Source organism: Rosa chinensis, chromosome 5 (assembly GCF_002994745.2).
Source record: "Rosa chinensis cultivar Old Blush chromosome 5, RchiOBHm-V2, whole genome shotgun sequence".
NCBI classification, from domain to species: domain Eukaryota; kingdom Viridiplantae; phylum Streptophyta; class Magnoliopsida; order Rosales; family Rosaceae; genus Rosa; species Rosa chinensis.
Window position 1 is genome coordinate 23,586,877 of NC_037092.1, and position 19,396 is coordinate 23,606,272.

The 19,396-nt window shown below is 38.3% G+C and overlaps 1 pseudogene; it reads right to left on the bottom strand.

Annotated features, from left to right (window-relative positions):
- Positions 1–10,335: 10,335 nt before the first annotated feature.
- LOC112168333 lies at positions 10,336–12,833 on the bottom strand (annotated as a pseudogene).
- Positions 12,834–19,396: the final 6,563 nt, after the last annotated feature.

Genomic DNA, 19,396 nt, shown 5'->3' on the forward strand with positions numbered 1-19,396 from the left:
GGTCGGAAAATGGCCGGAAAAGTCACCGGAAAGTGGCCCGAAAAGTCGTTGACCGTGGGTTGACCGGAGGGCTAACGTGGCACTGATGCTGATGTGGCAGTGGGTCCCTGTGCTGACCGTGGCTGTGGGTCATCCTGCTGACGTGGCAGTGGGCCTGCGTCAGTGGGCCTCTGCCTTGGGCTTCTTTTCCTTTCCCTTTTTTTTTCTTTCTTTTCTTCTCTTCTTCATTTTTGCCGGTTCAAGACGCAGATGCTCAAGTCGCCGGTTCCAGTATTTTTAGGCAGGTTTTTGAACTTTTTCTTCCGGTTCCTGAAACTTCAGATCGGTGGGCTTCTGCTATCAAAATTTGGTGGAAATTGGAGGTCCGGAAGATGGTGAACCGGTGGAATATTTGCTGCGAGTTGTATGGAGCTTCCGGTGGCCGGTTCGGTGGGTTTCCGGCCGGTTCTTGGGGTGCCGCCTCCGGTTCTGGATTCCTGGAATCGAGTTCTTCAATGTGTGAGGTGGAGGCAGAAAAGGCTTCAAGGTTTTGTATTCGGATTCAAGGTTTTTAGCTTCTTGAATCAGGGTTTGGCTATTTGTTTCAGGGTTAGGGCTTCGTGTTGATAACGTGTTTTAGAGAAACTGAAATTGAGAAGAAATCGCTGTGTATTCTCATTGATAATAGAGGCCTCTTTATATAGAGGATTACAATGCATAGAATCTCAATCATACAAGGAAAGTAATCGTACATTGAATAGGAATCTAGATCCTTCTAATTTAACCATGTTACCACTAGATCAAGTAACCTAGAGTTTGGGCCAAACACAAATTAGGGTTTTACTTGAACAGGATATTATTTTTATTTATCGAGAGACAATAATTGGAGATAAAATATTATGGAAAGTTTCAATGAATAGCGTTGGAGGAAAGAGTAAATTGTTTTTGGAAAAAAAAGAAGAAGATGTAAATGATGGAAATGTGTTTATCCACGTCAGATGAGGTTATGATAGTCATTTTAGTAGTTAATTTGAGTGAAATTTCTGATTTGCCCCTGCACTTAACAGATGGATAACGAAATATAGACGGAAGCACCTTATTGATATGATTTTGGAAGTTCAGGTACCTATTTGATCACTTTAAAAGTCCAGGTACCATTCTGTCTGATCTGAAAAGTTCAAACCCCATCGATAATAAAACCCTATATACACAAGGAAGACCTCGAAGACTTTGGCCTTGTGCATCCTTCTAACCCTTTCATAGTTTCACATCAACCACTCAAAAAGACAAAAACCATCAAGGTATAATCTAATTCATCATTAAAAGATATTGTCATTTAACGATTATCTTTAATTTTTCATTACAAAACATTCAGGAAAAATACAACAAAATCTTTATAGCTTGTGATGTCGCGTTTTCTTGTTATGTTTGTATCGCATCATATCCGACTCATTCGTGACAAATAGACCGTAATGTGTTAATTAGTTGTGTTAAAATCTTTAACACAAAGACGGCTTGTTGATTAAACAGCTAACATTGTGCTACCCGTGGTAACAATTAGTTCCCAAACTTCAATACTTGCAAGGGAGGGCAGTGATAGACAATCCAACCCCCAACTTTATCTATTTTATTACGAATTTAGTTTAAAGTAGTTTAGTTTACATTTGAGCATTTATTTTAATTTGGTTTACCACTCTATCCAACACAAAATTTCACTACCACTACAATACACATACTCACCATGAGCCTAAATTTCCTTATGAATTCAAGTTTGTGATTGTACATTTGCATATTCTACCTCTCCTTAGGTTCACACCCTAGCTAGTGAAAAGAATCCAATCCTCGTGGGTTCGACAACCTTTCTTAAATCCCTATACTAGTACTTGTACCTCTTATACTTGAGGGTGGCTATTTGGCTAACATGGCTAGAAAGAAAGTGTTGACAAACCTACATAAAACTAAAAATCATATGCTTGTATACAGACAAGTGGAGGATCTGAAACTCGTTGTATTTTCAGATTCTGATTTGGCAAGGAACTATCCAGACTCCAAGTCAACTTGTAGATATATTTAAATGCTTACAGGAGGTGCAGTTGCTTGAAAAACCATGAAGCAAACTCTTGTTTCAACTTCCACTATGCAGGCTGAATTTATAGCAGTATGTGAAGGACTTTGGATCATGAATTTTTTTATGCAGACTAAGGTGTTGAGTCACATTGTGGCTTATACACTTGTGATCTATTGTGATAATGAGGCTTCTGTTTTCTTCAGCAAGAACAGTAAAAAATCGAATAATTTCAAACATATTGATTTAAAGTATTATATATAGTGTCAGAGAAAGAGTAAAGCATGGTGAGATAACTGTTTTGAGCATTGACACAAATTCACAGCTAGCAGACCCTTTCACCAAGGCATTATCAGTTGTTGCATTTCAAAATCATACAGTAAGCATTGGAGTTTTAGCTAATTTAGATGCTTAGATTTAGTAGGAGTCAGTCCAATTTGGAGCAAATTAAAATTCTAAGGTTTTTTGAGTTCTTGTGTTTTTCAGTTGTGATTTTCAATTTTGTTTTATCACAACTTATTTGTAATGACAATTTATTAATATCAATAAAATTTTTAGGTATTTTCAGATCTTGGTTATTGCTTATTGAATGTTCTGGAAATTGTCGGTTTTGTATTTGAAGTTATACTTGCTATCAGATGGCTTAAAATCATGCATAGTATAATGTTACAGTTCAAGTAATAAATTAAAAGCCATCAGTGTACGTTCAGTAAATTGCTTGAGTTTTTGGTTTAGGAAATATTCAGCAAGACCTAATATATGTCTACTTATTGATATACATTGACATATATTGTATTAGCGGCGCTATGCAGAGCGTCGAATCTTACGAGCACGGCCATGGCCGACGCTCCTCTACCCTCCATCACCGCACGCGTATTTGCTTGCCTTTGTTGGTGGCGCATAGGTGGAGGCCTCATGGCTTCCTTATCTCTGGAGGTGATCGTCGTTTTGCGGCGAAAGCAATCCTGTACCTCTCATTGACAATTTCACTTTGCTTCCACCTGATTTCGGTGATACTTGCCGAAATGTGGATGCAGATCATGTTGATGATTGCTCCAAGAGGCTTGTGGGATCCAGGTCCAAGTAATCTTGCGGTGACTTTCACTGGTAGTACTGGGATTGCCTTGTTAATACTGGTATCAGTGGTGATGTCGGGCGGGGGATCTGGAGTTTCACTATTGCTGGCGTCTTTGTCGGAATTGCAGATGTCTCCAGAATAGGAGGCGGTCAGACGTGGGATCTGGATGTTCTGGGCTTGGGTGTTCAGATCGTTGATGTTGCTTGAGTGGGCGAAGATCGACAGCCACGACGGCAATGGCAGAATCCTTCTGAAGTGGCAACGGTCATGGCTGGTGCTAGCGTGGAGACGCCGCTTTTGGGTGCGTAATAGGGGTTGGGTGTCCAGATCAAATCGGACCACCTTCTTGGGCTGCCTTCGGGCCCAAGTCAGGACCCCTCTATTGGGCTTAACTTCTCCAGGGGGCTGGATTGGGATCCTGGGGATATGTTCGTTGACATTCTGTTCGATTATTCAATTATCTCTTCTTTGGGTGTGCTGATTCTAATTTCAGATAGATTATTTACTTCTACACTCTATAAAGAGTCTCAGTATAATCGCGCTGTGAGTACCACAATTGCGTGCCTTGGCGAGCAGTGTGTTTTAGGTTGGGACGAGTTTAGATATGATTGGTTTGCCAACTTCTTGCATGCCCGGATTGCAAATTCTGATGGTTTGATCTACAAATCTCAAGGTCATGACAATGGTCCTATTGTTGGTAATTATCTTGAGGAGACTGGGGTTTTACCTTCAGTTTTTGCTAGTTTTTCTACAAGTGTTTCAGAGCAGGGTTTTATTGTAAATGCACAAATTGTTGGTGTAGTACACCTTATGATTTGTGCTATCTTAGCTCTAGGATCAAGCCAGGTTTGGTCTTTGTATGCTCCCCATTGGGATGCCCCTTTAAGCGATTTTTATCGCTAATTCAATGAACTTTTCCTTTTCAAAAAAAAAAAAATTGACATATATTGTATTATTTCTGGGTTGACATATGTGGATTGCAGGAGCTTATGTTTGTGGTTTTGAAACCCGGCATTTTTGATAAAATGTATTCTGTTTCTTGCTTTGCATAAGTAGCTGTGATCTGTTCATGTTGTAATGGATTTCTGGTTTGAGTTTGTTGTCTGGAGTGCACTACAGTAAGTTAAATAGATTCTGGCATTTTCTGGTGCAGGTTATCAAGTATAATATGTGTTAATCCAAGGAGGTGATTGTTAGAATCAAATATGGACTTTGTCACGTATTAACATTAAGTTTATTGATGATCAGCATAATGTTAAGTCTAGTTTAACATGGACACAAACTATAAATCAATTCTAGTAGTTTAATGAAACAGTGTATCAATTCATTAAGATTAGTAATCCAATTCTGAGTTTGCAAGAAAGACTACAATGCAGTGATACATTAAGAATCTAACTAAGAGGCCTAATCCCTCATGAATTGCTTGGATGGAAGGCTTCTGAGGTTTTAGTCACCTAGATAGATAGATGAGTTTGGTCCCTGTTACAATCACGTTGATTTGCATCAGTTCTGTCCATTGAGAAGCAAGGTTGGTAAGTAACAGAAGACCTTATTCAAGTGATCGAGTTTTTTTTTTTTGCAGTACTGCAGAGATGGAATCCATGCCAACGGTAGTTGAAGGTAAGCCTTGATCCTTGTATGAATGTTGTCGAGCTTGTATGCATATGATTGTGAGCATGTTTTAAACAATGTGCTATCTGAAATAGATGTCTAATGTACAATTGAAGTGTGTGGTTTGGATAAATTAAAGTCTGGAGCTGACATATAGCAACAAAAACTGGTTTCTTGTACTATTGATTCAGTGCTCGAGTTGTCTTCTCTTATGGGGAAGAATTCCAAATAGTTCCTTTGGGTAAGGATTGCCTATGTGCATCCTCATTGCTGAGACTAATGTACGTGGTGATCATCTTGTTGTGAGATTATATTATTATTCGACACTGCTAGCCACCCTTTATTAATAACAACATTTGACTAATATTAAACCCTAACTTTCCCGCTAATATGAAACATATAAACAAATTAATGATAGAGACCATATTAATGTATTCTGATAAGAGTACGTAGCAGATGTAACTGTACTCCTCATATATATATATAGACACACACACACGGAGCCGTTCGAGAGCGGACGTCCGCAACCTAAAAAAAGTGCGGATGTCGCTCCTTTGGCCTAGATCGAGCTGCGACGGCGAGGCGTGGCTTGCCGGAGGGACGCTAGGGGTAGTGCGGAGGGGTCTGCGGTCCAATGGAGTCGCCGGCGACGGTTCTGCGGTGCTGCACAGAACCTGCAACTTCAGGTGAGGTGGCTGCCCAGAAACCGGCAAGCCCGACCTCCTCCAACCTCAAACGCCGCCGCTGCCTGGAAGCCGCCTGCTGCATCGACGTCCGTACTTTAGCGAAAGTGAAAGTGAGGACGTCTGCTCCTAATCGGCCCTCTAACCAGAGCGAGGCATCGCTTTGAAATTTCATAGCGAGGTTAGGGTTTATGGTCACTTTTCGGTCGCATATCCACATCTCAACCGTTCAGTTTCTAGGTACTAATGTATAGATCATCTCTGCAAAATTTCAGCCAAATTGATGGTCGTTAAGGCATTGAAAACTGCCTTAAAACTAGTACGGTTCAAGTTGGACAGATTCAGTTCATCCATTGGTTTAAGCGAGTTAGATACCTTAAAAACCATCAATTTCGTTGAACTTTTGTAGAGATGATCTATACATTAGTACCTAATGAGATGTGGATATGCGACCGAAAAGTGACCATAAACCCTAACCTCGCTCTGAAATTTCAGAGCGATGCCTCGCTCTAGATAGGATCTGTATATATATATATATATATATATATATATATATATATATATATACACACGGAGTCGTTTCAAAGAGGATGTCCTCACTTTCGCTAAAGTGCAGACGTTGACGCTGCAGCCCCTCTCAGGTCATGACAGCGTGGCGCAGCTTGCCGGACGGACAGCTCTGCAGTCGGGTGGAATCACCGGCGACGTGGTTGCAGCGCTGCCCAGAACCTGCAGTTGCAGGTGAGGTCGCTGCCCAGAAACCTGCAACCTCTATCTCCTTTGACCTCAATCGCTGCCCAGAAGCGGTCTGGGATGCCTCTGGCCTCTGTTCGGCCTGATTCGCGTCGCCGTCGCAGCCTGAGCGGGGCTGCTGCATCGACATCTGCACTTTAGCGAAGTGCGGACGCCCGCTTCAGATCATTCCTCTACGTGTGTGTGTAGATACCCTCGTGAACGTAGATATAATGCATTATTGGCGATCAGACCGTCGTAGTAGCAAGACCTCACTTTCCTTGTTTAAATTTTATGATCAACTACACGATCCATCAGGATAAGACTTGAAGACTAATCCAATTTTTCGAGTCTAAACTTTACAGCTCTTTCGCATGAAAATTCTTTGACTCAAATTCGTCACCCTAATATTCCGATTAAATGATCTATGACCTTTCTTCGTTAAAGAGAATAGTCATCTTCTGAACAGTAGAGAGAGAGAGAGAGAGAGAGAGCTTACGTAAATGTTTGTGAGTTGTGACATGGCATTGGAGGTGGTACTACAGTTGCCGCAGGAGACGTTATTCATGTATAGGCCATCTGGAGCACTACTCCATCCAAGTTCTCCGCTGCATGGATGATGGATCAACGCTGAAATTCCAGTTCTTACCGATCGAGTGTCTTTCCGATGTCCGTTAAAGCTTGTACTACACGCATATCAGTAAAATGCAACCATTTAATTCTTGAAAACAAACACCATCCTCAAACATATTGCAAACATCACATATATCACTTACTTTCATCTGGAGAAATCTATTAGCTCCGAAAGCAGAGCTCGCAGAGAAAACGAGCAAGAGAGATCGAACCAGCAAGAAGCCGAGAGAAGAAGAACATGTAATTCATTTCTCCTTTAACCCTGTATATGGTGAAAACCCTCCGATTTGAAGGGCATCTGATGCCCAAAATGAGTTTTTGCAGAAGGAGAAAGAGATAAGCGTTAAGATGTTCGAGCTTGGATTGATAAGTAATTTCTATAATGCGAGACTACATGTATGAACACCATTTTGTATATATTCATGTTGATTAAGAGAATGAGAGGGAGGAGACCTCGTCAAATGCATGCATGTCACAAACCAGTCATTTTTGCAGTACTTTCTACGAAACTTCCGCGGCTACTAGTGAAGATAAAGAAATAATAAACAAACAAAACGTATCCGAATCGATATTTTTCAGGGAAATTAAATATCACAAGGCCACAATATCTGGGAAAACAAATACGTCTTGTTTTTCTTATGTTTTGAAATGCATCCATGTTCAAAGACAGCGAGAGATTAGATTATAAATTGAAACAATAGAAAGTCAACAAAAACTGTTGGTTAATCTAGGATTTTTTATTTAAAGGTGACACTTTGGGCCTTGACTACTCAATTATAAAGGCCTGGGCATAACCGATTGCAGTTCGGTTTTCCGACCGTTTCGAACCGAACAAAATGAGTCAGTTTCCGAACCGAAGTAAGAAAGACAAAACTTCAAAATTTCCAAACTGAAACTGACTGTATGCGGGTCTGAATCGGTGTTGGAGGTTTTTCCGACCGTTTTAAAACTGACCCGACCGATTTTCATAATATATATAAATATATAATTTATATTATGTGTCAGCATTTGATTAGTTTTATTTTACTTTCAATACACCTTACCGCACTTAATCTAAATGAAAAAAGAAAACCCTAACACCTTACCCCACACAGCACAGCCCATCTCTCATTTGAGTCATTTCAATTTCATTGAGACTCAGACTCTCTCTTTCAAAAAACGCAGCTTCCATTCTCTCAGAACGAAGACCACCGATCTCCAGACTCTATCTTCGGGTCTCCGGCCTTTCTCAGCCATCTCCGAGTCTCTCTCTCCTCCGGGCTCTGGTATGTGATGAAATTACTCAAATTGGGGATTTTGATTTAGGTTCTTCTACTTTGATTTCTGATGGGTTATTGTGGTGACTACATATGAAGGAATACACATCCATCCCACTGAGAATTATGATGAAACCTTTGAGCAGATCTTAAGCCATATGAGGAAGACAATCAAAGATGGCATAAAATGACTAAAACACTTGATGATATGTATCCGATCCATTTCGAACATGTAAGATGAAGAAATTGTGGTGACTACATAAAAAGTTTGGGTCCATCATACAACCGAAACCGACCCGCCCCGATTTAAGAATTCGGCCCAATCGAAAATTCGGCCCAAGTCAGCAAGGTGTTCGGTTCCAGAAATAGGATTTTCAATTATTTCGGTTGGTGTTTGGTTTGGGCCTGTAACCGACCCGGCCCGACTATGCCCAGACCTATATAAAACTTTTATGGGTAAAAAATACAAACAGTACCCAAACTATGGTCGACTCCGAATTTCTGTACCTAAGTTTCCAAAACTATCACTTTGGTACCTGAAGTTCGGACCCCGACCCAACTTTAGTACCTAGAACACTATTGGCCGTTATGGAGTTAGTCAACTGTCAAAGTTTGAGGGGTATTCTCGTCCTTTCACCAGATTTCTTCTTCTTCCTCAAACTCTCTTCATTTTCTTCTTCCTCCCAACTCTCCCATCATCTTGGGCACGGGTGGGCTGCGCAGGCGCGGGGCGCTGGGTGGGCTGCGCAAGCGTGGGACGCGGGTACATATGTTGGGTCGGGCTAGATAACCTGGGTATCATTGTGATAGTTTTTGAAAATTTGGGTACAGAAATTCAGAGTCGATCATAAGTTGGGTACTATTTGTATTTTTTTCCCTGGAGGTAAAGACAGAGGGTCGGTTTTATCCCTAAGAAAATGCCACGTGGCATGATAGTTAACGCCGTCCATGACGGCAGGTACGAATGTTGGGTCGGGTGGGATATTTGGGGTACCATTATGATAGTTTCGGAAGCTTGGGTATAGAAATTCGGAGTGGCCCATAAGTTGGGTACTGTTTGTAATTTTTTCCCAACTTTTATTATGTTTATGGGATTGGTGGATCGTTATGTACAAGTTAGCATGTGCATAGAGGAATTGACTAGCTAGTCCCTCCATAGTCAATCTGATACGAGCTCTCGACAGTTTAATTGTTTCACGTACTGACCTTTTAAATACTAAGTGAACCATGTTTTTGAGGTTTCACTTGCATCTTTACATTTCTAATTGTTTTTTAGATGGATATCTACATTTATATGATATATATGATACAAAAGCATATGAGCCGATGTGCGAGACCCTCATTGATCACATGTGCTCTAAGTCACCTAATATCAGTTGTATATGTGTTTAAATTAAATCGCTAACAAATGCGTGAAAATGTGAGAATATGATATACTATTTTACATTAAAAAAATAAAAAATAAAAACTAGAAAAGACTTTGCATTGGTTAGATGACTTGCTTTTTTTTTTCCTTCAGTTTTTATCGTATTTACATTGTTATTTGATTGACTTGTCTTACGTACGGATATGTGCGAGGGTGTGAAATAGGCTGCCATTTGGGACTGTTCTGAGATCAGAAAAGCTTTGTAAATGACCTTATCTTGATGATGAATACTCGGTCTAATAAAGTTTGTCCCCTCAAGATTCGTATATTGCAGAAGACGCCATTCCTAGCCTATAGCACCGATCACATTATTTGTCTAACAAACGGGAAAAACTTGTACAAAAACATTCAAATACGAACCGTGACATGTCATTGTAACGCCGTCCTCTCTGAACAAAGTTAAATTCGAAGGATTATCCAATGCAGAGATCATAATCATCTCTGACCAAAAGAAAAATAGATGTTCATTAATTCAAGAAGCAATGCTAGAGATGGCAAATGTACATAAGGTATCCAAACAACATCAATCCTCTATTTCCTCCTCACTACAAGAAGGAAGGGAGGGAAGAGAGAAAGAATTAATTAGTTGATGAGTTGTCAATAGTTCAATACTCATGGTATCAAATTGCCTTCCCCAGGCAAGGCGCTGTGAAGTGTGAACAATTGATTTCACAATTTCGAAGTGTGAACAATTGATTTCACAATTTCCAGTTACTATAAGCTGGAGAAACGTTTTTAGTATTATCTTCAATGTTTTTACTTTCCAATCAAAACAAAAAGTATAAGTGAAAGTAGAAACGGTTTGTAAATATGTATGTCTGATGCAAGGGTTTGGCTACACTGTCAACTCATAAGGACAGTTTGCTAAGGCTTTAATTTCTGTTCTCCCAGTAATCTGAATGAGGATTGATTGGATGATCTTGAACAGATGTCGGTGAAGTGCATGCCTCTTCGATTGACATCGTTTGTCTCTTAGTACTCCCAGCGATGGTCTCCAATGAGTAATTGGACTCAAAATGTTTCCTTGTTTCACTGATCTCATGAGATGAGGCACTTGAATCTAAGACTAATTCCTCAACACGAGCCCTACCTTCAAGCATGCTCACCACTGAAGACATGGCAGGCCTAAGTGCTGCAGAGACATTACAGCAAAGGAGAGCCACATTGATGGTAATCATCACGTCTTCTTTGTTAAAATCTGAGCCCAACCTTGGATCGACTAGGTCTAACAAACTTCCTTTCTCTTTTAGAAGAAGTGCCTAGAAACAGGAAAGCGCAAACAACAAAATATAATTAAGTTTTCTATGTGTTTATGTTAAATTTCGTTTCACTGATTAAAGTATGATAGGGGACAGAAAGCCTCTTTTATTCCGAGGACAAGATATAACAAGTGAAATCTTTTATTTTTTGATAATAGATGTATACAAACATCTCCAAGAGTGCTACTGGTCACTATATAAGATCTGATATTAAGAAAGATGAACGGCAAGCTGAAGAGACGTTTAAAACTAATAAGTAGCAAATGAAGGTTGAGTACTAGATATTGGTTCCTGATGAAAATAAAAAAGCAAATGTGCACACTATTAATCTAAATGGAAATAAATAGCGGACCAACAAAATTCAAATTAAATAAGGAGCTATGTTCTTAATGTTGCCCAATCAAGAATGTAGAAGCACTCTCCCTTGGAGTGGTAAGTTGTGTTGCTCCTTCCACTGACCATTTCCAACACAAGAATTCCAAAACTATACACATCTGCTTTATCAGTCAGATAACCCCGCATTGCATATTCAGGTGCCATATATCCACTGTCAAATCATGAAATAACACATGAATTGAATTCCTCACCTCGAATTTAAAGAAATCGTAAAAGTTGTAATTACCTGAGAGTAGGATTTTTCTAATGGAATGCTTAAGATAAAAAGTAGCAACAAACCCTAGCTTAAAGGATTTTTCTGGAAATTTTCTGATAACAATAACAGTTGTGTACGTATATTAGGTAAAGAGACCTCTCACTTTGCTCTACTTTTTTTATTTGCCAACCTTTTTCTTCCCTATTGGGGTGGATTTTAAAGATCGAAAGCTAGGAAGCGTTAAATATTTACTTTTTGATCTGGAAAAGAAAAGAAGTTGAAAGAAAGGGACTTACTGAGTTCCAGCAATCCTAATGCTTAATTATATGGGTACTATCATCTTCAACAAGCTTGGCTAGGCCAAAGTCAGATATCTTAGGGTAAAGATTTTTATCAAGTAGCACATTAGTAGCTTTGATGTCTCTATGAACGATCTTCAACTGTGATTCTTCATGAAGGTAAGCCAAACCTTTTGCTATACCAACACAAATCCTGTGCCTTGTTGACCAATCTAACTTCAACTGACTTTCTTTTGCACCTTCAATTTATCAAATCAATAAAATGTAGTTATATCTTACTATAAAATCTCTGAATAACGACTTGCATGAAAAAAAAAAAAATTAAGTTTGGAAAAGATTATGCTAGGAAAATACTAACCAAACAAGGCACGTCCAACACTGTTATTTTCCATGTACTCATAGACAAGCAACAACTGATTTCCTTCAATGCAGCATCCATAGAGCTTGACAAGATGAGGGTGTTGCAGAGCAGAAATCATGCCAATCTCATTCACAAATTCACGATTTCCTTGCTTTGATTTGGCAGAAAGTTGCTTAACAGCAATTACAGTGCCATCAGATAGTTGGCCCTGCATTCATAATACATAGTCAAAATCCCCTTCACTAAAAAGAGAAAGAGACTTCAATTATTAAAGAAGCTTAAATGCAACAAATAATAGAAATTATTGGTTCGGAAGAATACCTTGTAAACAGGACCAAAATCACCTTCTCCAATCTTGTTGGCTATGTCAAAGTTTCCTGCGGCATCTTTGATTTGTCTCAAGCTAAATCTACCCGTTTGCAGGTCAACTCCTTTTAAATCTGTGGAAGAAGCAAATTCTTAGAGATTGTTCCCGAAAATTTTAGGATGATGGCATTCTTAGATTTTGATATCTTGAGCTGATTTGTGGCCTAAAGTTCACTCAAACTCAATTCTTAGCAATACAAGTAAGCGTCAAGTATGTAAGATGTTTAGTGTTAGAGAATGAGAAGATCAGTATGAAAACCATTACAGGCACATGTTATATGTGATGTAAAGCCATATAGAGAAATGTATATATTCATCTTAAATTTGAAAAAGTAACAAAACCATTGTAACAAAATCAACCGCAAATACCTTGCTCCAAAGTCCTTTCTCGTCTTAGATAGCCTCTCCACCAAAGATAACCCAAAATCAGCAATACAAGTAATACTCCCCCGGCAGCCATACTTCCAACCACTGCACCTATAGATAACCTCATTGATATGGGTCCTGACGGGGTTTCTGCAGGGGGTTCAAAGTCTGAAAGAAAGAGAAAAGAGTTTTAGGGCCGGATACCCTTTGGTGGAACCTTTATATAAGTTTTCAATAAGTGAAATGTAATGAATTTGCAGTCAAAGGTTATTTTGATGCTTTACATTATATAGTATCCTTAGGTGAAAAAGGAAATATTTATGCAGTACTTATAAACAACCTTCACGTGGAATGTATTGCGTTTTAAAATAAAACACCTAGAGAAAAAAAATGCATTTAGCAGTTGTTTAAGAGGGAAATTTAATATTGTTCAAAATATGAAGCAATGTGCGCCACTCAGGTCGAACTTCCAAAACGGTTGAGTTACTGAACGCCTAAGTGCCTAACACGTAAATTTACTTATTAGAAATTTCCAATAGTTGACAGAGCTTAACTAAAAGACATAGCAGTGCAAAATCACCTGCTGGAACCACAGATATGGCAGAGATAAGAGGACCATAAACTCCTCTTACAGGGAGACCTGTGGTTCCTTTCCCAGCCCAAAAGAAACTGATCTCCAAGGTATTAGTAGTTACAGCAGCAATATACTCTTTTATGACTGCCTTACCAGCCCCACCTGCCTCATCTGCAATATTGAAATCCTTCAGCACTCGTATGCCCTGCAATATACTTATACAGTTACTAGCTTAACATTTCAGACACTTATACGGTTGATTTAAAAATAAATAAATAAAGTGTATATAATTAGCTAACTGAATGTAAACATCAAATATGCGCCTTCCCAAGCTGCTATATGTTGGACCATTTGTAAACATTATCTCTGCAAAATGGAGGTTTACTGTGTAGTTTCCATTCAGCAGGCAAAACCCATAATAAGTTAGAGAGATGGGAGAAAGGCGCGCAGTCGTGTATAGTTGACCATTGACCATAGAGAGTCTAGATGAATTATTGGACCAAGTAAAGTGGTCTGTAGAACTGTCATCATCAGGGAAGTAACCAGTGCTGCTTGACACCCAATTTGTGCTGCTCATATAATATGATGAAGTCCATTTGCAACTGTATCCTCATCATATGTTGTTCCATCAATTGTTACTCCACTTCCTCCACAATTTATATTGAGAGAGTACCATCCTGTGCAACAAGTGATTAGAATCCGAACAAGAGTGACGCAGTCGGATTGATAACTAGGTTTACCAGCAATAAACCTAAGCAAAGGATTCTGGAGTCCACCCGAGATAAAAGAGAATAATCTCAATTTTATTGATAAAAGATAAAAGATACGTTCTGCAGCCGCAATAAGAGAAAAGTACCCTAGGGCGACTAACAACGAAACCCTAAGGCCCATGGATAAAAACGAAAACAACCCAAAAATAACTAAGAAAACCAAAAACGGGTAAAATAGAAAAATGCAGTTTTGAGGCCCTAAACGACCCCGAAAGCCCGAAAAAGGTCACAGGTCGTGGCAAAGCGACGAGTTTGATTTCTGGCGCGATTCCCTTTCCGGAAAGGTAAAGTGCGTCCCAATCGGACTCCGGAGGCCCATTTCACGTCTACTAGTCACTTTTCGTTTTCCACCTTTAGCACGATCCAATTGTTCTTGAAATTGGACCGCCATCTGTTCTGCATCATAGAGAAATTTAATTATAGCTCCCTCGTGCATTGTAAAAATTCATAATCTTATCCTGAAGCTAGCATTCAACTATCATTTGTTTTAAATCAAGTCCCTTGCAATTGTAACTCTAGTTGCACGCACACTCCCCCTCTTAATGTAATCGGTTACACCATACAGCAACTGTCACCGTTGAGTAACAGTAGCACCAGTTTATCCCAAATAAAACCCCGGAATCATAAATCTCTTAAACGCCCTGAACCATTCTAATCCCCTTATCTCCAGAACCCCAAAGAACTCAAAGAAGATAAATCAATGCTTGAAAGCTTATGGCAATACCTAAGCAACCGTCTAATGGCATAGAACTGAAGGGGCACAAATTAAAACACGCCAAAAATAAATAACAATCTAAAAATCCATGGTACATACTTTTGGTCAAAAGATCAACTTTTTAAGGAGGTATTAATTGTTTGAAAAAGATAAAGCCAATTATATATACTGTTTCTTTTTGGGATGGAATGGTTAGAGGGAGGACTGAGCAACTGCAAATTCAGGTTGATGAAATTTCTAAGTCAATCATTTCAATTGCCTCTTAGGAGGAAATGTACTTTTTGAACTATACAGTAAAAATCACTGAAAAGAGTTTACCAGAAATCTACATACACAAATTCACCAATCATATTAAGTGACTTAAGTTGGATTAACATGAAGATCAAATTACTCAAAATGTAAACTACTAATCGAAACTCACATATATGTATGTCTGAAGGATATAAGTTCATAGAAACCAAACTTACTTTTTGAACATGTTGTAGTTTTATTGCTCAAACATGAAACAGCTCTGCAGATTAAATAATAGTGATCCAAAGAATGTCAGCAAGATAACATCATAAATGAAAATCAGCTGTATAGTAAGAATTAAGATATACACTATGGAATGGGTTAAATTCCTTCTATGGTAGCTAAGGTATTGCTATTTGGACAATTTGCACCTAGTCAATAAAAGAGACCACTTGGTACTTGAAGTTATCCTCCGTTAGACCATTTGGTGTAAAGCGTATAATTGGGAATGAAGAAAATGAAGCTAAGCTAGCTTAGTAATGAATCTAATCCTCACAGCTTATCTCCATGATGGTTCCAGAAGAGGACACACGTTCAATTGCTATAGAGTAGTTAGTGAAATCAGTTAGTCTTGGCTTAATAGTGAGTTAAAATAAAAACAAGGGAAATTCCTTAATTTCTTGTAATCACGAAAGCCTTATACAATTACCAAAAGATAACAAGCAGAGAAGGTAGATTCCGTTGTTTAGCTTCTTCAATTTGTTCATACCTTGTTCTTCATCTTCTTCAATTTTTCACCATTTCTGAAAAAAATCTAGCATTTGATACCAAATGGTCTATCGGAGGATACCTCTTTTATTGACTAGGTACCAAATTTTCCAAGTACCAATACATCAAATACCATAGAAGAAATTTAACCTTAGAGATATAATGCATGATTTCAGAAGATTAATTTGAAGCTTACAAACTGTTGCCCTTTGAAGAGCTTGAAAACAAGTTCCTGTAGAGATTATTAACACAAATTGAAAAGTTAAGCGTAATTTACAAATACAAAACGACCAGATTTGAGGATAATGAAAACTTTCTTACCAGCCGGCTTGTGGCTGACAATTTACAGGCCCTGAGGTGATAGTGAAATTGTTATATGAAAGATCACTGCACATAGAGAATATACATAATGCACATTTAATGCCTGTCCCATGTCTATAAGAGCAAACCAAGATCCCAAATTCTAAGTCACCAAATGTGCACCATTATACAATACCTCGTAAGAGATAGAATAAATTCCATTATCAAGTAACAAAATATTAGCATTGGGAAGAGAACCTTACACGTTTTCTCCTACCATCCACAGAGGCTCAGATCCATTCAGCAAATTTCCAGTTAAGAATCTAAACAATTAGTACCAGAAAAAATCAGTAAAGAATGTAGTGTTGGTTATCAAGAATTTTATGCTCAATAGCCAATAGGTTTGCTTAAAGTACGACTGCATGCAAGAGATCAGTATTTTCATCTTGAATGCCTGCCTGCATCACAAGGTCGTCTAGATCTGTTACAAATTGCTTACATGTAATCCAAATTATTCGTTGGAGCAACAAAGCTCCTTGGGACTTTTCCAGTTAGCTTGTTGAAGCTTAGGTCTCTGCAAACAAACCAATGTCAAATGCATTTAAATAAGAGAACAATATATACACTTCAAAAATAAAAATCTTTCCAGGAAATATACCAATTAAATATTTTTTGAACAGCAAAATGAAAAGGCCTTAAATGAATCACGTACATGCACGCACACATCACCACATTTTGTGAGAAGCAAAGAACAAAAGTTTGAAGTTAACTGATAAAGCCTTTCGAATATTGTATTCTCCACTTAAAGGACAGTTATCAGGTCACTTGAATTCAAAGTAGAATTATATATTGTTTAACCGAAAAGGTAATCTACCGGAACCAAACCCTGAAACATGATTACCATATGTGGTTGGTTAATCAACATGTGATGCAAGCAGTCAGAGATGATGCAAAGTTTCTACAATCAATGAAATCCATTTTCCAGCTACCAATTCTCGAAGGATATAAGGATGGGAAAGATTCAACTAGATTCTATGCACAAGAGGATAATGTATATTTTTAGAGACAAAGGGTAATGGTAGAAATGCCAGTAAAATACAAGCAATGAATTATATGATAGTCCTGTAGGATATGCCAATTTCAGGGGGTAGAATTTCTACAACTCCTTAAAATTCTATCTTCTTCCTCTTTTTTCCATTTCCACTATTCCCTGTCTCTATTTAACTTTTCTGTGTCCTCCACCAAAAAAAAGATTGCTCTCTTTCACTCACTCACACACACACAAGGCTTTCTTCCTAGCCTTCGATTACAGTGCTTGTGGAGTCGGTACAGCTGATAGCTAAATTTATAAGCTATTGATTTTCCTTATTCACACTTAAGATTGTCAATTGTAGCAAGGGTAAACAAGGGTCTTTCCCGCAGAGGACTAAGGTTATAACTACTCAAAATAATGTCACAAAAGTGACCACTGTTCCTAGCGAACAGCATTCGAAAATCTAATTAAAAACCTAATTTAAACTACTCAGAAAATTACGAAAATTTACAGGGATGTACTGGACACACAGGGCATCCAGCACACAAAATTTGGTAATTTTTGGATATCGTTTACTATAAAAATAAAATACAAAAAGACAGAGAACAGAAAGAAAAACGAAACTGAAACAGATTTGAGATTGGTTGATATCAAGAGAATAAAGCTAGCTAGGGAAGATGCATCCACCCCCAACAATCACACACAAGACAATTTGTTCAATCCTAATTCAATTAATCTAGATAAAGATGCTCAGGTTGGCTCGGTACGCTTGAACACAACCTATTACCCTTTCTTACTTCGTACGCTAGGCAGGAAGTGCTCTACACCTAGACTATTCCCTAACAATGCAACCTAAAGGTACGCTTATTAGATTAAACATGCAGAGATCATTAAGGTCTAAAAGAGTTTGAGACATCACTAGGCATCGCAATAAACTTAGCGCCTTGCTAAACCTAGGACTTAGTTTACTTGATAGTGAAAACTAACAATTGCTTCTCTAGAAGGTTTGAGGAGTCCAACTATTGACACAGGCATCAAACAATCAAAGAATTAGAACCCTAACATGCATACTAAGCATGCACTCAAAGCATACAAGCAAGAATTCATCAATGGAAAAGTAGTAAACAAAAGTCTCATCTTGGATTAACAGAAAATAACATCAAAAATCAAATCATCTTGTAGTTCATGTCTAGGGGCTTCAAGCAGCCCCCTAACTAATAAAAACTATCTAAACATGGAAGAAATAAAACTAACTAAAGAAGGGGAGGAAGAGAGAGGGCCGCTGCTGCAGATTGATCTCCTTTTATATGCTTAAAGGTTAGGAAATCCAAAACCTAAAAGAATTTAGGGTTCACGTGCTTAGGTGGAGTTTTCCTATTGGCGTTTGAGCTTGATGACTCATTCCAACCATTCACATCATGCCATTTGTTCATCATAAGTCGGAATATGAAGCAGAAACTCGTTCTCGGGCTTCTTGGTGTGATTTGGGCTTCGAAACATAAATTCCCGTCCAACCTCAGATTCACGCGCAGCCTGACCTCTTTGTACTAAATCGGCCATAACTTCCTTTAGAAAAATGATATTGATGAGCTGTAAAAATATTTGGAAACTAGACATCCGAGGCTTTCCATCAATATAAAGATCATTCTCTGGATCGTTCTGAGATGGTCTCAGTGCTCTGTCGAAGTTAACTGATCTGCATAGGCAGATTTCCCGATTTTGCTTTTCAATCCCTCTTTTACTTCTTTTCTTCTTCTTTACTCCAAGACACCTATAAAACAAATAAACAAAGTAAATAACTAGAAAATACACTAAACTAACAAAGAAAGTATGGAGATTAACGCTATTAATATCGTATAAATATGCTCTTATCAAATACCCCCACACTTAGACTTTGCTAGTCCCTAGCAAACAAAGAACTAACTAGAACAAAAGACACGGACCTAATATCTTCCAAACATCTCAGAGAACTTATAATGCCCACAAGTATGGTCAACAAAATTCACACAACCACATGTCAGAATTCATAACCTCACTTAAAAGCTAATTTATTTTGATAACCATAGTGCTAAAGTTATAATACATGAACAATCAAACTAGTGCAACAAAGAAGAACCAACTTATTCATGTGTCAAACAAGCGTCAACTCAATTTCTCACAAAGATGCTCTCAATTTCTTTTCACTCATGATTTTCTGACTTGATGTATAAGCATAGATTTCACTCAAGTTATATGTGAGAGGAATGATATAATAAGACAAACAAATAGCTCACATATGATAACAAGAAAGAAAGGCTTT